Consider the following 17,107-nt stretch of genomic DNA (forward strand, 5'->3'; position numbering starts at 1 on the left):
ATACAAAATATGTGGGGCTCTCAGCCACTGATAGCCTCATGTCCAGGTATTTTGCCCACCATAGAACCAGGTGCTTAGTTTCATGGATGGAACCACTTCATGTTCTATAAGATCACTCTTTGGGAATCCATCAGTAAGTATCCTTTAATAGAGTAATTTAATTAATTTAAAGCATGAGCAGATATTAATATATTCTAAGCTGAAAGTATCTGAATAAAAAAAAAAATCTGATAACTAGTCTTTCATGCTGTTGCTTGTACTAGATTCAACACTAAGGGCAGTGTCCAATACTAAGGTAAAGGTAAAGGGACCCCTGAACATTAGGTCCAGTCGTGACCGACTCTGGGGTTGCGGCGCTCATCTTGCTTTATTGGCCAAGGGAGCCGGCGTACAGCTTCCAGGTCATGTGGCCAGCATGACTAAGCCACTTCTGGCAAACCAGAGCAGCACAGGGAAATGCCATTTACCTTCACGCAGGAGCGGTACCTATTCATCTACTTGCACTTTGACGTGCTTTTGAACTGCTAGGTTGGCAGGAGCAGGGACCGAGCAACGGGAGCTCACTCCATCGCGGGAATTCAAACTGCTGACCTTCTGATCGGCAAGCCCTAGGCTCTGTGGTTTAACCCACAGTGCCACCCGCGTCTCGTGTCCAATACTACCCCTCCACTAATGGGTAACATCCTTCAGACGAAAGGGTTAAGGCATTTTTTTTTTATTCTATTTTTGCTGATTACTGTGTCCCCCTGCAGCCCCTTGTGAGTACCCACACTCTCTGAATCTACTTCAGAGATTTCAGGAACCCACCAGAGCAGATTCCAGGGTAGGGTAGAGGGCTTTGGGGAGGAGAGCAAATAGGCAGAAATTGCCTGTCCTCATTTTCTGCTGATGGAGGCCTTCTGTCAATAGAGAGGACAGTATTAGATACCATCCTAAACTTGCAAATCCTGCACCTGCACCTTGATTTCAATAAAATGAGCATGTGGTGCTCTTGACTGAGTTGTAACTTTAAATAATAGAGGGAACACAAGTAGCATTGTAAAGTTACAAATGTTTCCATTTTAAGTCAAGCAAAATGTAATAACCATCCATTTCAATTTTGGTGATACAGCATTTACAGCTATGTAAATAAACCTTCAAATTATAATCACTTTAAATAAACTGAAGTATAGCCATCTTTTCTGAAGTAATTCTATTTAACTAGCTAGTTTTGTAAAATTTCTTCAAAAACTGGACATCACAACAATTTAGCATTGCACTTTAAAGATAATGGGATGTATCAAGTTGGTATCCTTGTGCAAGCGCAAGAACATTTGCTCCAGCTGAAGCCATTTGCTAACACAGGAAGAGAAAATGTGATTGTTGCTTATTTTCCCCCTGCAGCCATGATAGCCTCCTACAATCTGTTCTGGAAGATTTGGGAACCCTCAAGAACAGATTTTAGATGGTACTGGGAGCTACAGTGGAATGGGGAATCAGCTAAAATCTTCTGTCCTCTCCTTCCTCCGTTAGCACCTTCCGTGGAGTAACAGCACTAGGAGAACAACTGGATACTACCCATTTTTAAAAAGAAAAAAAGATGTTTACTTCTAATCTGATAATGATGCTTAAGATAGTACAAAGTCTGAAATGAAAATTAGTCATCTGAAGAACTTTATTGTAACAGATGCAAGAGAAAATATTTGAATTCTATCAAGAATTGTTCCTTTATAAACTCATGGCAGCAAAGCCTGGTAGACTGAACTCTTATGCTCTGGTCATAAACAGTTGCACACGCATTGTTAGGGGATAGCTGACAGGGTCGGCACCCTCGTCTTTTGTGATGAGCGCCAGGTATTCTGCCTTATTCCCTCCTTTTTTTCCTTTTAACTGAATTTGTTTTTCTTTGCTCACAGGGTGGTTGGGTGCACTGTAAAGTGCTGAGCTGTTGGGGCCCCAGTCACCTATCATCTTCATCTCCTCCAGAGCCTAACTGCATATAAATTAAAATGTGTACATTTTATGCAGCTATGTGACATGGGTCTTTTGAGTACTGCATGTAGCAATATCCTGAGAACTGCACCAACGTACCATCGGCCATTGTACTACAGGTATAATGTTGGGTTTGCCTTCACTTGTAGCTTGCAAATGGGTGACGTCCTTGGACTAGCCACATGGTTTTCCTATTATTCTTCATGCTGTGCTGGAACCTTTGGGATGAGACATCATTTACCTTTGTCTTGTTTTTCACCATGATATGGGTTGATCTTTAACAGTGTGAGATGAATGTGGCTGGTGTATGAAGAATGCTGCCTTAGAACTGAGACTTCATCATACTGTGCTGCACTATTGGCAATTTAACTACATATCTAAATCTTATCTGCTCACAAAAGAAGCAGAAGAAGCAGAAGCCCTTAATATACGTGGAGTTTCACAGAGTAAAACAGGAGTTTAGGTCTCTGTCCCAAGGAACCTACAATCTAAAATTTGACACATGAGAGGCAATGGGGGAGGATAATGAAGCTGAGGTTTAATAAGGAAAGAATATATATGCTGTTGATTTGTGTGAATTTATGTGTATGGGGACTACGGTATCCTGCCAAAGATGTTATGGAAAAGATGAATTCTGGCAAGGGGAAGGAAGGAAGCATCACAAATTACTCAGTAGTAGAGCAATTGCTTTGCATGTAGAAGGCCATAGGTTTAGTTCTTGGTGTCCCTGGGTAGGGTTGGGGGGAAGTCCTTTCTGAAGAGTCACTGCCAGTCAGACTAACTACTGGGCTTGATGAACCAATGGTCTCACTTAGTTTGGAGCAGCTTCCTGTGGTCTCAGGGGTTCTGGAAGGCATTTTCAAATATAAAGGGCAACAAGGAAGAATGTATCAAGTAATTTAACTCCAAATGATGTTTTCAGGTGTCAGAGAACATCTCAGGAAGAGAAGCAAAGATCATGGGTAGGCATATATTGTGATATGAGGGCAAATATATGGATAGGAAAGACAATAGAAGGCTTTGAAGATAAGGATGAGGAGGCTTTGGTTTGCAGAATTTTGGAATAGACAGGAAGTCACTGCAAGGATTTGTGGAGGGTGTCATGTGGTCAGAACAACAAAAGGGGTGAACTGAGGACCGAGCTCCAAAAGATATGTGTCTTTTTTTAAAGAAAGAAAGAAAAGAAACGTGTACGCTTGGATTGCCAAATTATAATGAAAAATCTATTAAGTAACATCACAAGAATGAAAATACTTTTAGGATTAAAATGTATACTTATGTTTGAGGATGAAAAGATGGAGATGGAGCTGTTCCTTGCCTCTACAAAAGGCTTTGGGTCTAATTATTTTAAGTATAATTCAACCAACATCTTCTCATGCTTAGCTGCACTGAGTGACACTATTTGTGCTGCTGAAACTGAGCAGGTTGCTGTCAGTTTAAAAATGACTATAATAAAAGTGACCATGAAGATGGATCTTGTGATTTTGCGTTTCTAATCAGTCATCTGTGAAGAACACTTTTGCTTTGATTCAGCAGACTGGTGACAGCCATGATTGATAGTGCATGAGGATGAAAAAAGGTTATTAACTGTCTTCCTATTAAACTCAATGTATTACCCCTCTAGGTGCATCTCATACTTTAAGTTAAAGTACCTACTCAGGTAAGGTCAAGAATGAACTCTATAAACACCATATCCATCCTGTTGTAGATGAACAAGGAACTCCTAATATTAATGTTTTTGGAGGGTTCTGCATTAAAGGATATTTGAATTCTATTACTATCATTATATAGATTAATACAAAAGTAAGTAGAAAAATTGGAAACGTACTAGAGACAACATTGCAGCATATAAGATACAATGACATGAATCCTGATAATAGTGTATCAAGCCCAAGATGCATTATCCCCCAAAGATGCATGGCAATGCACTCTTAAAAATAACTGCTTAGTAGCAATATCAAAGCTTCCATTAAAACAGATTTTAACTGCAGTTAACAAAATATGAAACCTATGTTACAGATACAGTAATAGGAAAAATTCTATGTTTTGAAGCACTACCTCTAAGAGATTTGTTTAAAATTGATTTTAGTTTATCTGCTCGTGTTTTCATGTTACCCATATTCACAAATTTGGACTTGAAGAAAAAGTCATATCCAGTGAAATAGACAGATGGATATAGATGATTCCTAAATTTTCTAGAAAGGCTTGGTTTTCTAAAAGTGATGACTATGAAGTGACTAGCTTTGAAGAGGGTGAAGTACTATGTTCTCTTTTGCATTTCTATCAGTGACATGAAGAAGAAAATTCATTGAAAGGCGATATAATAGTACAGGTAATATAAATATTCATACATGAATTTATTTTCAAAGAATATATACTAACTGCTTTTATGTGTAATTTAAAGTTTGCTACATATTAATCCATCTGATAAATTATCATAAATTTTAAATATTCTAAATATGTTCAATATTCTTACATTGTTTTAAATACTTCACTGATATTTTCAATAGACAATTCCTTAGTAAGAGATTTTTCAAACAAAGAAACCAAATATTCACCTTCTTCTTTAATGAAATGTATAACAGGTTTAAAATAACCTTTTAGCATATCAAATAACTTATACAGCACCCCGTCCCCACCTGCAACAAATATATTTCTCATGACTATCTTTCAGAACATGTTGGCATTTTACAATAAATTTTAATTCAGTATTTCAATATGTCTTAACTTCTTCAAATAAGACTTTTAGCTCACTCTAATTTAAAATTAAAATTCCAGCTATTTTAATTGTAAAGTGATTATTCCAAGCAAACTTGCTTTAAAACAAACATCTGCTACAATCATTTAAATTCTTTATATCGAATACTTTTGTTATGTACCATAAAATATTGAAATATTTTTCTCTCCCCCCCCCCTATTCATAATGTTACCAAGGTTCTGTAACTGAGAAAAGTATTTGGTATAAGACTAAAATGAGCATCAAGACTAAATGTATACTGTCTAGTACCGACATGGTATCATGTTCCTTCAGAAAGAATGTATAAGGAGGAAAAATCTGTAAGGTATCTGTTGCTGTAACGTGTGTTACCCTCAGGTGTGAATTTGGATATATGAACAGGTTTTCCTATCTGTTTTTTTATCAGTTGAAATCCTTTCTTAATCCCATGTGAATTTATAACTGGGTATGCCTTCATTCAGACAATTTGTGAATTGTCTCTGGATGTTGGTGAACAACAATTTCAGGGGTGAGGGGTGTCATATAATTTAGCCATCAATATTACTGCACATTTTTGTTGTTGTTCAAATGACATTTCTATACTGGACTTCAAATAAAGGAAAGAAATGAAGTGGTATTTTAAACCTGATGAGAGGCTTCTTAGTTTCACTCTTTTTAAATGTTTATTTTCACATGTGCCCACATATATATTGTAAATTATTTCAGGGGAAGAGAAAAAATATAATTCTTCCCTAGAGAATGCATAATGCATTAAATGAATAAAATTCCAAAGATCACAGAGGAATCCAGCTAAAAAATAGTAAACAATAATTGTTTTAGGCATGTACTGTAAAAGCATTTTGGAGGGGGGACAGGAATGAAAGAAGGTAGGATTATCTGGATTAGCTAACACAAATTTATATGAACCTATTCCTAGATTACCATTGGGGAAGAGATTCTAGTTGCATCTCTTTGGTCAGAAGCTGGATAGTTACTTGCCTGAATGACCAGTTACAAGCCATGCTATATTTGCTTCACAAAACTATTTCTAGATTTAAAAAAAAAATAGTTGCAGACTTTAAAAAAAAAACCCCACACACATTCATACTAAAAACAGTGAAGATGCTGCCATGAAATCCGGAAATAATTAATCAAGGTTATTTCTCCATCAGTTTCAAAGGAATGCTCCAGCAACATCAGAAAACAACACAGAAGCCACTTAATGTGAGACACCATCCCCCTGTTCTATATTTGGAACCTAGAATAGGCCACAAAAACCCAATGAACTGCATTTGCAGAGGCAATCATGGGGGCATGTTGCTACTGTCAACCAGTCAAGGCATGATTTCTGGCATTCAGGATTTAAATGACTTTCAGCACCATTTGCAAACTACTGAAAATGGCATTGTGTAAAGTGAGCTACAGCTTATCCCACAGCTTTAGCTGCAATGCACATGGTGGCTTGCATTACTGCAGCTAAAATTGCATTCTATACTGCATTGTTGTGCTGCCCATTTAAAGCTCTAGCCCTTTGGTTGATTATGGAAAACTGTAGTTGCAGTAAACCTTAGGACTCTGTAACAGTGACTCTCTTCATCCTAGCACAGTCAGATGGGTCAGCTGCAAAGGCTACAGTAAATACAGCCATGTCATTGCCATTCCTGTGCAGCGAGTACAAGGATGCTCTGGAGAATGGATCCAAGAACCAGTAGGAGGAGACTTGTGGAATTCTTGCTCCTTCACTGGGACCCTAGTATCGTGCTTGCTCAGATTTTGCAGAATCATGTAATTGGCTCCATTGAACTGAACAAGACTAGCAGTGCAATTCTAACCATGGGGAAGTGATAGTAGTTCAGTGATAGAGCACAAAGTGTCAAGTTCAATTTCTGGCATCTCCATTTAAAGGAACTGTGTAGCAGATGATGTGGAACACCTTTTGTCTGAGAACCCTCTGCAAGCCAGAGTATGTAGTACATGGCTATATGGACAAGCTAACCTAGTATAAAACAGCTCAGAAATAACTTCCAGACTATTTATTGGAGCTTATTTGCAGATAAGCGTACCTAGGATTGCAGCTTAAAAGCAGCTAAAATTGCAAATACACTTGCTTACACGGTATATGGATCACATCTTTTTCCCTATAGGTTGCTCTCTATGGAGAGTTAAGGGCATGAAGCAATGGTGTGACAAACTAAAATTGCTCTGCTCAGTATAGCATTTGTTTTCTCTTTTACAATGCAAGAGGTCACTTTCACTGTGTTCAGTGGCACACTTACTCCTTACTAATATTCGTTTAGGATTCTAATTTTACAGGGCTATCAATCTATTGAAAAGTAAGTCCCATTAAATTAAGCAGAACTTACTGTCAAGTAAGTGTGTTTAGGACTACTGCCATAAACTCCACTTGCCACTTCAATTAAGGGTTTGGAGAGCCTATGGGAAGAATCCTGAAACCACTCCCAGTAGCTTTGATTGCTATTGAAACAATCTACCAAGTATCATACAATTCTCTGTCTCACATCTGATGAGATTGAATTCCAAAGCAAGGAAACTTATATCCTATGAGACAAATAAGTAATATATGCTACTATGATATACAAATTTGGTTCTCAGTAAACAAGTGGCATGTGTTGTGTGCTTTATACATAATTAGTATCCAGTACTAAAGAGGTTAAGTTCTAACCTGATTGATGCAGAGGCTATAGTAACTCACATTATTTACAAAATCTAGCCTCATAAACACAGGTTGAATGGTTTTTGTTTTTTTGTTTTTGCTGACTTTGCTCGTTGTTCAGTACAGAAGCTAATGCTCTCTGCATATGCTCAAACACTCTCTTGTGATAAAATTATAAAGCTTCCTTGCTTTGTTATATTATTGCTGCATTATGTTAAACAGGGACATTGGGAATCCATTGAACGTTGGAACCACTGGTGTTCCTGCCACCTCTTTAATTTGTTTAATGGTAGCCCAACCAATCCTGAAAGGTGGGCTGTTCAAAAATAATATTTAAAAAGTAAGATAACGTTTAAAAGTAATGTTTTTAAATGTTTAAAAATAAAGAACCCTACCATTAAGGCAGCAACAAGAATAAAAAATATTGTGAGGGGGGGGGGAAAGGATATGTTTTAATGTGGCAAATTGTGCATTACATGCATGAGGCCTAAGGACAATGGTACACTATAAATGGGACCAGGTGATGGGGGAGGGGGAAGGTTTTGGCACAACCTTTATCTAAACCTTTACAAGTTAACCTCATTCCACAGTTGAGTGAAGAGAAGCCCCTGAGAACTTTTCTGTTGCCCTTGCAACCCTGCTTGTTGTATAGATGGTTATCTGCAGTAGGCTCTCTCAGCCTGAAAGGTCACACAGTGGAAGAGATTGGTGGAAACATTCTTTTAAGAGTGAAGACACAGAGAAAGGGACACGCAAACACACATATTCTAGAAGTCTGGTAGAAGTGATCTGAAAACACCAAGCTACAGTTCCCAGCATCTTTATCACACTACAGTTCCCAGGGTTCTTGGGTGGGAGGAAGCTATGTGCTCTTAGGACAAAGGATGGTTGTTCGAGCATATGCGCCTCACAGAATGGCTGTCTTTGCCATAAAGAATGTATTGAGGCCCTGCCACACAGGGGCAGGTCCTGTTGCCCTCCCCACTCATGCGCCATGCTACTTGACTATGCCCCAGCAACATCATTGGGGTGCTCAGTTACCTTGCATAAGGAAGCTATGCAAGGCAAGCGCATCCTCCAAGCATTTAGCACTGGTTCAGGAAACGCACTGTACTGCCCTGCCTTATACGGAAAGGACACACGTCGCGGGGGCTACAGTCCCTATACAAAATCACATCAGAATATGTCCCAGTGGACATAGTGGCACTTGCTTCTGAGTTAATATGCACAGGTTTTCACTATCCACCCTGCCAAACTCATCACCTGCATCCTGACTTGCAAACTTTGCTCACTTCACATGCACCAAACTTTTGCTGCCTCCCTGTTTGCAAGCCCTTTGCAAATTTACATTTTAGGTGTGTATTGACCAACTTCCAATTTTCATTCAGCAAAAAATTACATACCGCTTGTTTGGTAAACAAAACAAACAAACCACTACACCGTTTATTTATTTATTTTTTAGAAACCCCAGTTGTCAGCCATACATAAGGCTCCAAAAGTTGAACTGAGCCCTGAAAGGCACAGCAAGGACCACACAAGGCCTCTGCCGCCTACCTATCCCTATCTCTTTGCAGCTTTCCCTCTTCTAAAGGAAAAGAAAAGCAGAGGAAAGCGAACATTGAAGGGTAGGGGACGGGAGGAAGCTAAAGAAAGGAGCGAGACGGCCATTTTTGGAGGCCCTCGCGCGCTTGGCCGCGTCACCTCGGCGCGAGTTTTGATAGGTTCGCTTCGGGGCTGCCATAACCTCGGTTTCTCGGCCCTTGCCTAATTCGGCCAATGGCGGCGGGGAGGGCGACGAAAGCGGGAAATGGCAGTAGGAGTTGAAGCGGGAGAAGGCGGCGCTGCCCTTTGTCAAAGAGGACGCCATGGAGTGTGGGGGGGGGGGCAGAAATAAGCCCCCGAGGAAGAGAAGGAATAGGGGGGTTAAGTAACGAAAGCGTAGCCTCACAAAAAAGCTACGAACCGAAGCGCCTCTCCCTCAGAGCTGCCATGTTGTCACAACTGACCACACCAGAGGCCCTCCCCCTACCATTATTATTATTATTATTATTATTATTAAAAAGGATGGCGATAGGGGAACCTAGATAATGGCTTCCTAACCCAAGCCATAGGTGTGGAAACCGACTATACAGACCGCGAGTTTTACAGGCTCTGTTTTAGTACAGGCTTGGGGGAGCTGAAAAACAGGGAGATTTTTTTTAAAAAAAAAGGTTAACCATTTTTAAACACACAGGAATTATATATCTGAGGAGGGGATCCTATATTCAAAGCATAGAAGACTAAAGGATGGGGAGGAAGCACACGCAAGTTTTTGAACGCTTCTCCCCTCCCGCGAAGGACAGATACTGAAAGGAACTAATGAACCTCATACGACCGCCAGGGCTGTATTTGTGCCCCAAACCATCCATCTCCTATGAGCAGACCGAATGGCTTTCAGTGGCACTTGCATCCCGGACATTTACTCCGAAGTAAACTCGCAGCCGTGTGTGAGTGCAGAATTACAGCTCATCCTAAACTGGCTGCGATCGCAAGCGCCAGTAATCTCCACGGGATTCCATTCACGGCCGATACATTTTTTTAAAAAAGAATATATTGCAATACATCGCGACATGCAGCCAGAAGGAAATCCCATGGAACTCAGTGGGACTAGCTTCCAAGTAAAAATTAGCCCGACTTGGGCGACAAATTGATTTAAACACCGGTGACATTGGGGGATTAGACGGTCCCCATGGGAACGAGCTGCTTTAATTGGCTGGCGCATAGGCTTAAATATTTTGTGGATCGTTGGTAGTTTGGATTGGTTAGAACGGTTGGAAGATTATATTCACAGTTGGCTTCAAAAAAGGAAGGCTTGGCCATGCTTTCTTGGAAAGGAATCCGATTGAACGCGGTGGAGTTGACTTTCAAGGAAATCATGTTTAGGATAGTGGCGTCAGGGATGCTATTCGTTGCAGGGGGGTTGTGTGTGTGCGCGCGTGTGCGCGCGCGCGTGTGTGTTTAGTTTCTAAAATGAGAGGTTCCTGAAAGTCCGTGCCTTCTGCCATAGAAACTCTGCCCCCTGATCCGAAGGGCGTGGGGCTTGCTGTGTTTTCTTCGTGGTGACAGAGGCACTCTGCACATGTAGAAAAGTACTCTGTGATTACTTCTAAAGGCTGGTCACCCCTGGCATTTAAAAATAAATCCCTGGCTGCCAACACAAGCCGCTGCCGAGCCTCCAGGATTCACCCCACCCACCCCCAAGGCTGGGCAGAGCAAGAACTTGGAGGTGGAGGGGGGGGCGTGCAGCCCTTCAGCCGGGAGGGTCTCTGAACATCCTAGCTGAGAAGTCAGAGGAAAGGGAGGGCGGATGCGGTGGGGGGGGGTGGAGGCAAGATAATGAAAGGAATCGGTGGGGTAAGAGGAAGGCTGCAACCCCAGCACGGGGGGTGGGGGTGGGGGCGGAGAGGGATGATAGTGATGCCATCGGGAAATTGGAAAGGGAGAGACCGAAGGAGGGAGGGATAGAGGGAGGAGACTGTCAGAGAGGAGTCCCCTGGACTGGAGAAGGTGCAGCAGCGAGTGTGCGAGTGTGTGAAAGAGAGAGAGAGAGAGAGAGAGAGAGAGAGAGAGAGAGAGAGAGAGAGAGAGAGAGAAAAGAGCTCAGGCAGAGGGTTAGGGTAGATTTCCAGAGCTCTTAGAGCTGATCGACCAGCCCGCTGGAGTCACTATTCAACCCGAGTCCCAAACACACGCCTCACTAACTACTTTACAGCCACTTTCATTGATTTTCTTTATCAAATAAACATAATACCCGTTACAGCAACACTTCCTCTTCACGCAGCCAGAATGCCACAAGCTCTGATTGCTGCATTGCCCCGGATTGCAACCCACCCCCCTCTTTTTCTTTTACCTAAATAGTAAAATATATTATGGCTTGCAATTTTTTCCCTGAGATCTGGAAAGCGCGATATGGACTACATAAATGGATTATTAAGGGGGAAAGCGCCCCCCCTTTTCAGTCTTAACCACCTCCTTGCAGTCTACCACGCAGGCACAAATTTGTTCCTGTAATTCAGATGGGGCTGGTATATTTACATATTTATTTTTACTAATAGATAGTAACTCGATTGAAAGGGCAAAGCTTTCTGTGAACACTGGTCAGCCTTTCTTTTGATAGAGGGAGAAATTAGCATAAGTTTAGCAGTTCCCCCTAAATTGTCAGTCTAGTTGAAAATGTCAGTTTTTAAGTCAATTTCTCTTAATAAAATGTTTTTCCCCTAAAACTAGGTCCTCTCAAGAGCTGTTCTGAATCAGGTTTTCTATATATGTCAAAGGACTGTTGAATTATTCATTATTATAATTACTATCATCATTGTCATTATCCCTTTCCATGTGGAAATAATTTTATTATCGTAATTTGATATCTGAAGAATTTCCTGTTAGTCGTTTGATAAGATTTTTTTTCTGCCGAAAAGAAAAGTTTTGTTTAGAAATGAGAGGGAAATGTTTTAAATGCCTTTATGTTTGGTATAGATTTCCGTTTATCTAATCGATCAGGATGCCAATAAATCGATTAAAGGTTTAGTGTTTTACAAACAGCCGTTTTGTGCTTTTTGATTTTATGTTTTGAATGATTTTACTAAAGCCAGTGGTTTTTCTAATCGCTTGCTTACCCAAACCCTATTATTCTATCCTTTTTATTATTTGCACTTGCAGTTTAAAGTGCATCTAATGAGAAAAAAACACAAATGAAAAAGAACTAATCTGGTTAGATGACTTGGTGCCCATAGTCCATGTATTTACGCAAAGCCCTTTAAAATCTTGGTGAATTATATGCGATCATACAGTATTGCAGAATATTAAATTAAACTTAGATAAATCCGCATTGAAGGAGGCAGCACCCAATCCTGAATTTATTTCCCATTTTCTATAACAGCATCACTGCGCTCCTCTCTTTGCAATGACAATGTGCCAAATCTAGGCATTTTGAAAACATTTTCCATATGCTTTAACTGGAGACTGATAGACAAAGAAGAAAAGGAGATGGGCTTTTTCCTCTTGAGGTATATTTTCTTTAACTTTTTCATCAGGCTTTTCTGATCGTCATCAATTTTAAACAAAAAACTGAAAATCGTTAGAGGCTTGTTTTTGTGTGTGTCCCCCTCATTTTCCCCCTTGCTTTGCATCCCCCCTCCCATAATCAGTTCCTGAAGAGTAGAGTTTCAGTTAGCCTTTAATGCAGGACTATAAGAATTGTCATTTCTATACCTTGGCGGACAACATTTTTGAGAGAAAGCATTGATTGATTTACTTTTCGCTTACTGCTTTTTATAATTAAATGTGGTTTAAATTATCCTCTTTTTTTCGGTAAGTCGGATCAGATGTTGCTTGCTGGAGGCTTTCTTTTAACGGTACTTTTAATTTATGTGTAGTTTTTACGGACAACACAGAGGTGGTGGCTTTTATTTAGTTGTAAAATCTCCACGTTTTCTTTTGAAAACTTGGCTCCTTGGGCGAAAACAACTTTTTCCTGGGCATTTTATAATCACCGTTTGCCGCAGAGGTAGTTTAGCATATTGTCTTTAACACCAGAAAGATTCCTGTTTTATGGGCACTGTGAACTGTTGGATCTAGGTATAAACTTACTTTCTTGTCTGTGCGCTAAGGTGGGTAATTTTATTGGCTTTTGTTATTGTTTGTCCTTTTCCTGATCCGATCGCTGGAGTTGGGGTCTCGCTTCCTTCCCGCTTCTCTCTCTTTCCCTCTTTCTCTCCTACCCCCCTCTCCACACACCCCCGTCCCCGCCGAAGAGAAGACAAAAACGTTTCCCTTGGCTCTGGCCACTGTGCCGGGAAGAGGCTTGTGGCGCCGTGGGGAAGGGAAGGGGTCCTTTGGCCAGGCGTTGGGTCGTTCTCCAGGATTTGCATAAGAGCTCGCGAAGTGTCTGTGAAGTTGGCGCATTGCTATTGTTTGGGTCTAGTCCTCCTGGGCTGTTTTTGTTGATAAACACGAGGGCGGTTGCCGCCAGGGGAAAGGGAGGTCAAAGCAGTGTCAAAGCTCTGACCTCTAAAAGCCCAGAGGGCGCCCGGCTCCTTCACCCACCTTTCTCAGTGCGTGTGTCTGGGCGAGGGGGTGTGTGTTTGTGTGTGTCTGTGTGCACGCGCGTGTGTGCGCCCGCGTTTCCCTTTCCCATCCAAGCCAAGAAGCTCAGGTTCAGGGTATTTAAAGCCCGCGACCTGCTCCAGAAAGCAGCTGAGCAGAGAGCTGTTTGTTGTCTAAGGGCTCCCGAGGAGAAGGAGGAAATGCTAGCGAGAGCAGCTTTGATTTCTGGTAGCGTCGGGGACCGCGTGGGGGTTGGATCTCTTTTTTCCCCCCTTTTTGCGCAGCTCAAGCCACCACCATCAACCTCCCCAAAAGGCCAGTCAGGGGCTGGAACTCCGATGGCAGGCACGATTTCGTCGGGATGCGTGGCCTGGCCGGATCTGATCGCAACCTCCCTCCCTTTTCCCCTTCGCGTCGTGGCGTAACAGAGATAACTGCCGTCGTAGAACGGGCTGGGAAATGGACAGTTATATTAAATGTATATGGTTACGTGTTGTTGTTGTTGGGTGTGTTCCCCCCCCCAAAAAAAAAGAAAACAAAGCAAAAAAGAGAGCTGTCATTTCCCCTAATCTGACTAAAGAATCTGCAGAGTTCGGGGGCGTTTTTCTTTCTTTCTTAGACTGACAATCCTTGCGGTTTCGCCCCTCGTGTCAACTTCCCCTCCTCCCCCAAAAGGTCCCGAAGATTGCTCTCAGGTTTTGTTTTTTTTTAAAGCGTGTTTTGAAACGAAGTTGCTGAGTTAAACAAAAAAATGTTAGTTAACATACTGCCTTTGTCAAATAGCCCCGGGAGGAGGAGAGACAACAAAAAGGCAGGAGGAGGAGGGGGGTCTCGGGATCTGAAAGTGTCTGTAGCTCAGATAAAGGGGTCTCTAACACGGAGATCTTGTAATACCTCGTTTCAAACTGAGCTCATCTATAGACTTAGGGAGCGCTTTCAAAAGGCACGGATCCTCTTTCCCTTGGGCTGGAGGGGGGGGAGGGGGAGGCGGGCCGTTTATTAGGGAATTATGTAGGGTTATTAAAAAGAGGGGAGGTTGTAATTATGTATATCCTCCTCCTGGCCCGGGTGCGTCCTCAGCGCCGGTTGGGGCGAAGGCAAGGCGACTCGGAGCAAAAGTCTGTTAGCTGCCCTTGGCCCGGTCTTTGTCTGATCGGGAGAGTGGCCAGAGCTGGCTCTGAAACCCGCGTCCAGGAAGTTGCTTCTTCAACTCCTTGGGGCTGGCATCTGAGACGGGGGATGCCCACCCCCCGCGTGTGAATCCAGAGAGCATCATTACCACGATCTCTCTTATCTATGTCTCTCGGAAAATGATAGTTCTTTCTCTCCCACCCCACCGCACCCCTTGAGGAAAGGAACCCCCAGTGCCTGGGTGGGTTGCCCTGAGGATAAGTATGCCTGAGAGGGCTGCTCGAGGGACTGGGTTGGGGGGGTGGGGAGGGAAGGAGCTGGAGAGGTGAGGCATAGGTCTTGGGGGCGATTAGCTGAGCGAGCAAGAGGACGAACGAGCCAGTCAGGGAAGGGGAAGCAGCTTGCAGCTCTGGCCGAGCTTCTGGGGGAACCCTCTTGGAACAGCCAGCCAGCCCACCAGCCCCCGGGGTGCTCCTGCCAGAGCCGCGCTCCGCTCTTATCATACACACACACACACACACACCCCGCCGCCATCCAACCTGCTGCTGCCTCTCGGAATTAACCTCCTTCGATTTTTTCCTAGCTACGTGGCTATCCCCGGGTTTCTTCTAAACTGTTAACATCCCGGAGTGCCTTTTCCATCCAGATAGCTAGTATTTTAGGGGGGGGACGGACGGACGGACTAGGGGCTGAGAACACAAAGCCGAAACAGAGGTGAAGGGGTGGGGTGGGCGAAACAAAAACGTTAGGAAGGAATAAACAGTACTGGAAGAAACCTGGAGAAAGTGGACTATCCTTCCTCAATTGCTGCTCGCATCCCCCTTTGTTCCTTTAGCTGGAAACCGCCACTGTTAAAAAGAAACTACAATCATTCTACGAAAGGAGGGAAGGAGAAAATGTGCATCAAAAAATGCCCTGTGTTGTCAACAGACCTTCGGAGCTTCTAGCAGCCTTGCTTAAAAAAAACAAAAACAGTAGAAATATATAAAACAAGGATTTTTGCAAAACCTTGCTCTTCGTTTCCTTATGCTCCTGCTACGTAAACTGTATCTGTTTCTTCACTTGAATCTCAACGAGAGGCATTGTGCTCAGGTGTTTCTTCATCAGACTGGATTTAATTGTCTCCAGGGCTAGGAAATGGACTGCCATCCTTCAGACATGTCTTTGAATGGCCAATGCATTCTGCTAGCTTAGACTCCCCTTCCGCTTCAATAAGAGCCAAAGAGATCTCTTTCTGTCCTAAGTTCCCCGATCTTACTGAACTGGGTTGGGAAATTTCATTTTAGTCATTGTTAGCATCGCTGGTCCCTCTCTGCAAACAACGATACAGACTATCCCTTCTTTTGAAACTCAGCTTTCTGATACGCGCACAAAACATGCCCAAGTACTGTTTCCTTTTTATTTCATTGATGAGTAGGTATAACTCTCGAGCGAAAACAAGTTACTCTCCAAAAGCCTTCTGCGCACTGTCTTTGACATTAATCATTGGGCTCAGAACTTGAAATTTGCTGGCTGCGGTTACTTTCCACTCAGTTTCTACGAAGTTTCACCATGTTTTGGTTACCCACGGAGAACTGGACTTCCATGTGGGCATTTCCCCCTCCTCTCAAGTCTAAGGGACCTTCACCATGACCTTAAAACATCTGTTTTTCTTACTGCGTCTCCCTATCTCTGGCCTATACAGTGTCTTTCCTGGCAGGCCCTTCATTCATCATCAGGTGGATATTTCCCTCTTAGTATTAGCTCCAGGATTTGCCAAATGTTTCTCTAGATCGGACGGTTTAAGGCCCCTAAAAGATGCATATTTATACCTTGTTTTTATGGAGGATTGCGTTAAACCTTTCTGTTGGTATTTAGTGCTTAAGGCCTAAGACAAGGTTTTGACGTGTATCCCAGGAATCAGGAACTTCAAAGGCACGTCAGCACGAAGGTTATGGTTCACCTGCGCAGGGTCTTTGGGATTGTAAATATCCTTTATATTTAAGTCTTAGTTACTGATCTTTTCTGGCCTTTCCATTTCTATAATGTTGGGGGAAGGGGAGTAGGTGTCCCTGCGGTGTGTTTGGATGCTCTTTTAATAGACATGATTTTTAATCTTCACTAGGGGGTATTTAAAAGTATCTGGATTCCTACTTTTAGTTAATTATATTTTAATGAAAGTGTCACTCATATTCACATCACATCTGTAGTATTAGGTTAAGATAATTAGATTTTCAAATGAGAAGCGATTGCTTTCCGTCCCTTGCAAGAGAAGATTTCTAGGAGATTTCTATTTATAATGGTGTCGGTGGATTATTGTCTATAGACCAATACAACTCTTCCTTTTCATATAAAACAGTATCTCTGGTAAACCTATGGAGAAATATAGACCCTCTCTCTTTTTTGCTTCCATAGGGAAAAGGCAGGTAGTTCTGCTGGAGTAGCACTTGTTTTTTAAAAACCTATTTACTACTGGTATTACACTAAAAAAAATCCTGTTTGTTATTATAAACTTACTTTTGTTGAGTTGTTGGACCAGTTACACCAGGGAGATT

General features: G+C 42.2%; 1 long non-coding RNA gene across 2 annotated transcripts in view; it reads right to left on the reverse strand.

Moving 5' to 3' along the window:
* The window catches only part of LOC307219765, a 39,184-nt gene that overhangs the window by 19,280 nt on the left and 2,797 nt on the right, over positions 1-17,107 (reverse strand). The gene's annotated exons all lie outside the window — the stretch shown is intronic.

This window comes from Podarcis cretensis (assembly GCF_951804945.1).
Source record: "Podarcis cretensis genome assembly, chromosome: 7".
In the NCBI taxonomy this organism is placed as follows: domain Eukaryota; kingdom Metazoa; phylum Chordata; class Lepidosauria; order Squamata; family Lacertidae; genus Podarcis; species Podarcis cretensis.